General features: G+C 47.6%; 1 protein-coding gene across 2 annotated transcripts in view; it reads left to right on the forward strand.

Moving 5' to 3' along the window:
- TMCO3 (transmembrane and coiled-coil domains 3) overlaps positions 1-5534 on the forward strand; it is a 60157-nt gene that overhangs the window by 38312 nt on the left and 16311 nt on the right. The window lies entirely within an intron of this gene.

A 5534-nucleotide genomic window follows, 5' to 3' on the forward strand; every position in this document is an offset into this window, starting at 1 on the left:
GCAACCTCCGCCTCCTGGGTTCAGGCAATTCTCCTGCCCCAGCCTCCTGAGTCGCTGGGATTACAGGCACGCGCCACCATGCCCAGCTAATTTTTTGTATTTTTGGTAGAGACGGGGTTTCACCATGTTGACCAGGATGGTCTCGATCTCTTGACCTCGTGATCCACCCCCCCTCGGCCTCCCAAAGTGCTGGGATTACAGGCTTGAGCCACCGCGCCCGGCCAATCAAAAAGTTTTAAAAACCTTAAAGTTTATAAAGTAAAAATGTTACAGTAAGGTAAGGTTAATATTGAAGAAGGAAAAGTATTTTTAATAAACGTAGTGTAGTGGGCCAGGTATGGTAGCTCACACCTATAATCCCAGCCCTTTAGGAGTCCAAGGCAAAGGATTGCCTGAGCTCAGGAGTTCAAGACCAGCCTGGGCAACATAGCAAGAACTTGTCTCCACCAAAAAAAAAAGAAACTTAGCCAGGCATGGTGGTGTACCCTTGTGGTCCCAGCTACCCAGGAGGCTGAGGCAGCAGGATCGCTTGAGCCTGGGAGATCCAGGCAGCAGGATCGCTTGAGCCTGGGAGATCCAGGCAGCAGTGAGCTGTGATCGTACCGCTGTTCTCCAGCCTCAGCAGCAGAGTGAGACACTGTCAATTTCGTGCAGACTGTGTGTGCAGTGTCTGTGACGTCCCCAGTAGGTCCGAGGCCTTCGCATGCACTCACCCCTCACTCCCTGACTCACTCTACTGGGGCTGTGCCATTTTTATCTTTTTTACTGTATGTTTAGTGTCTATTTTCTGTGTTTAGATATACAAGTACTTATCATTGTGTTACAGTGGCCCACAGTATTCAGTGCAGTCACGTGCTGTGCAGGTCTATAGCCCAGGAGCAAGAGGCTGTGCCACACGGCCTGGGTGTGTGTCTGGTTTGTGTAAGTGTGCACTGGGATGTTTGCAAAACGATGAGATCGTCTCCCGATGCATCTCTGAGAACGTGCCGCCATTCTGAAGTGACGTATGACTGTATAATTGTCGTCTTTTCTCTACTTTTATTGAATACCACATCAGAAGGTGTTATAATTTTTACTTCAGGCGTCAAATAGAATGTTTTAACCCAGGAGGAAAAGGGTCATCTATTCTACTCACGCCTCTTTTTACCCATTCTGATGTTCTTCTTTTCCTTCTGCTGTTCCAAGCCATCTTCTGTAATCATTTCCTCTCTTCGTAGAGAACTTTCTTTGGTCATTCTTTTATAGTTAACCTGCTGGCCACAAATTCTCTGTTTTTCTTCATCTGGAAATGCCTTTGTCCCCACTTCATGCCTAGGGCACCTCACAGGATGTGGATTTCCATGTGGTGGCTCTCCTCTTCCAATGTCTGGGAAGTGCGCGTCCCTTCTGGCTTCCGTGTTCTGCGTACGAAACTCACTGCCATTTAGACTTGTGCTTCTCTCTAAGGAGTGTGAGGGGTTTCTCTCTGGCGGCTTTCAAGGTTTTCCCTGTCTTTAGTTTTCAGAACTTCTATTACTGTGCGTCCTGCAGCAGACTCCTTTGGGTTTGTTCTGTGTGGATTCACTCGGCTTTTCTTTTCTGTAGGTTAATGTTTCTTGCCAAACAGGAGGTTTTCAGCCATTATTTCCTCACATCGTTTTGGGATTGCAGAAATTTAGAAATCTGCTCTTTTATTACGATCCTGTGGGTCTCTGAGGCCTTGATGGTCCTCGGTTCGTTCCTCTCTCTTCAGGCAGGTGAAGTCTGTCTCCGTCCTGGATGACTGATCCTGCCTCTCGTGTCCACTCTGTCACCTAGCCCATCCCCAGAGATTCTTTATTATGACTATTTTTTTAGTTGTATAATTTCCACTTCCTTCTTTTATGTAACGTTTGTTTCTTTGCTGAGGCTATTTTTTATTTGTTTACAGTGTTTGTGGCTTTTTGACGTGTTTTAATCATGGCTACTTTAGCATCCTTGTCATGTAATTCGAGCATTGATTTGTCTTGATATGAAGTCCACTGCTTGTCTTTGCTTCTTCAAGTTGTGATTTTCCCAGTTCTTAATATGTTGATCAACTTTGTGTTGTGTCTTGGGTGGTCTGTGTTTTATTAGGAGGCTTTAAACCAGCAGCTCCCCCGTGGAGGGCAGTACAAGGCCTGGCCAGGGTGTTCTGCTTCCTGCCGGGCCCCAGCCCTGCCCCTTCCCGAGTGGCTGACAAGCGCTTCCTCATGGCACATGGTGGGGTGGAAGAAGTTTTCAGATCTTTTAATTTTTGCCAGATCTTAAATCTCTGCTGTTGGTAGCTCAGCCAGGCAGGCAGGAAAAGAGGAGGAAGGAACGGCTTTTTACCTGAGTTTTCCAGTGGCTCAGCCCAGGACAGAGTTCCAGCTTGGCCGTGCTCTGGCCATGCAAGCCTTGGCAGCTTTCTGTAAACTAGGGAGAACTGGGAGCAGTGCCTGCTTGGTGGGCCATGGGAAGACTGAAAGAGAAAACCAGGCAGGGCACCCACTGCAGCCGCTGGCGGAAGCAGCGGTTCAAGTTTATTCGCTAAGGGTCCTTATGATTGCTATTTTCCTTCAATCCAGATGTCTTTAAATATCAGAAAAGTCACACTTTTAGTCCCAACCTCAAAATCAAAATCAGTTCTTATTCCTTCTGGCTACAATGTTCAATATAAGTGAAAAAAAATGGACGATAGAAGAGTTGTATGCTAGCTGGAGATGACTTCTATTTAAGAGGTCTGAGGCCGGGTGCGTTGGCTCCCCGCACTTTGGGAAGCCAAAACAGGCAGATCACAAAGTCAGGAGTTCGAGACCAGCCTGGCCAACATGGTGAAACCCCGTCTTTGCTAAAAATACCAAAAAAAAATAATTAGCCAGGCATGTTTCTTGCAGGTAAATTACGAGGAGTGACCAAGCTGTTCATTCCTCGGTATTTACCTGCAAGAAACAAAAATATACATCCACATAGAGACCAGTACACAGTGGTGATGGCGGTACAATGGTGTGAACGCACGTGGTGCCACAGAGTCACACACTCAAAAATGGTTAACATGGTACATTTTATGAGTATTACACCACAATGAAAAACTTGTATGCGAATGTTCAAGCAGCATTATTCATATAGTTAAAAAGGATTAAGAACTCAAACGTCAATTAGATAACAAGTAGTTACACAAAACATACCGTATCCCAGCAAAGGAATGTTATCCAGCTGTAATAGGGAATGAACATTGATTCATCCTATAGCATGGATGAACCTTGAAAACACAACGCATGTGAGAGAACCAGACACAAAGGCCACATACTGTGATTCCATTCACACGAACATCCAGACTAGGCCAGTCCATGGAGACAGAATGAATTACTGGTTGGCAGAGGCTGGAGGGATTGGGGGTGATGGGCACAGAGTTTCTTGGTGGGGTGATGAAAATATTCTGACATGGACTGTGGTAATAGTTGTGTAACTTTGTGAATGTGCTGGAAACCGTTGAATTGTATACCTTAAATGGGTAAGTATATGCTAAATGAATCATATATCAAAGCTGTTAAAAATATACACAGTATTTTAATTAGACATAGAACATGAATAGACAGGCTAGAAACATATATATAACAACGTGTTAATGATTTTCTATTAGTAGACTAGTAGATTTGTAATTTTTTTCTACTATATACACTTTTCTATAATTTAGGAAAGCTTTTCAATTTTAATAACCAGGGAAAATTTATATTTAAAATATCAAAGAAATAAAATTAGTTGTAACATAATAGAGTCTGTTTCCTTAAAGTTTTATTCAGAATTAACCTTGAACTCCTCTCAAAATGTTTCACAGGTAAAGAACAAAACACAGAAGACTGTAATAAAGAACTGGAAAAACGTGTTTATGCACATATTAATGGCAGAGGGTTATGTTTCTTGCTTTATAAAGATCTCTTACACGTTAATAAGCAAATATTAATAACTCAGTTGAAAACAGGTCAGCAGCAAGAGCAGCTGCTACAGACTTGAGTAAAGTGGAAAACACCTACCCTCACACCAAGAAAGAGTCATGGCTCCGTCTGCCCACCAGACTGGGCACCATTAGAAGTTGGGTGGTACCCGGGTTGAGAAGTGGGGGGCCTTGGGGGTCATTGTTGGGATGGGAATTGGAACAGCCTCCTGGCAGCCCACCAGACAGCACCTGTCATAGTGGTAGGTGCCTGGCTCCCTTAGCACCCACTGCCGCCGTCAGTAGGCCCACAGGCTCTTTGGTCATCACAGTACACAAGAACCAGGATGGCGTGGAGTCCGTGTGAGAACCGGGCAGCCCTTGCATCTGGCTGAGTAAATGATGGTGCACCCTGTGAAGGAGCCCTTCACCTGTCACCGGGTCAGGCGTGTGCTGTTGGGAATCTTGTCCAAACACACTAAGAGGGGACAGGCAGAACAGCCGTGGACATGGTGTGCCCATGTGTGCAGATCAAGAGCAGCCCACACGTGTGGACCTGCAGGTGACAGCGGCGAGCAGGGGTGCTGAGTGGTTGTCTTCCAAAGAGGTCAGAGTTGAGCACACTGTGGTTTCTGATTGGTGTCTTTCTGAGCCTTTGGATATTTTGTCCTCATCACTGCATTTAATGGACACTATGGGAGTCTTCTGGGATTTAAAGCTAAATCCAAGCCCTGGGGATGGTGGCTGCAGGAGTTTGTGTAGCTGTTACAGGCTCAGCCCTGGAGCCAGATACCTGGGTCATCCCCAGCTCTGCAATGGGCGCATGGCCTGGATCAGATCTCCTGGTCTCTGCCATGTTCTCGTCTGTGATGTAGCAGTGGGGATTGTACAGTTCTTACCAAGCTGCTGTAATAGGTGTCACACACTGCTCTAGGGTCTCAGCCTGCAGGGGTGAGCTCAGCAGAGGACATTCCCCACTTGGGGAGCTGCTGTTGTGTTTTGGAGACGTAATGAATGAATAACGAATGAATGAATGGCAGATAAGACATCCACGGCAGGAAACCACCCTGCAAATGATTCAAACAGGATGATGAGCGGGTGAGCAGCAAGCAGTGAGCCTCCAGGCTGGCCCGGGCTCTGCCTTTGGTGACATGGCTGGAATTTGAGGAACACAGCCGAGTCTGTTGGGAGAAGAGTCTGGGGTGGGGACCTCCCAGCCAAGGGGCTCTGTGGCCCTCGTGGGTGGGCTGCTTGCTGGGCTGGGGCAGTGGAAGGGCACAGCAGGGCACAGAAGCCTGGGTTCCATCCCAGCGTCCAGGAGCTGATTGAGGTTCACGATGAGCTGTTCGGCCCTCTGTGTGGACAGCAGATGGGTGAGGAGGGGGCCACTGGAGCTGCAGGGGAAGGGGTGGCAGCCCAGACAGGGACCACAGTGTGGGGCCCAAGGCCAGATGTGGGCTGGGCAGTGTGGGGGTGCTGCCAAACACAGCAGTCCTGGCCTGCTTGGCTGTGAGTCCATCTCTGCCTTCCAGAGCTGCAGAAAGGGGCCTCCCTCCGAGACTGGAGACTGCAGACATGGGCCCTGGAGAACGCTCCCTCCTTCCCCCCCCCCCCCCCCCCC

The sequence above is a fragment of the Cebus imitator genome, unplaced genomic scaffold (assembly GCF_001604975.1).
Source record: "Cebus imitator isolate Cc_AM_T3 unplaced genomic scaffold, Cebus_imitator-1.0 Scaffold773, whole genome shotgun sequence".
NCBI classification, from domain to species: Eukaryota; Metazoa; Chordata; class Mammalia; order Primates; family Cebidae; genus Cebus; species Cebus imitator.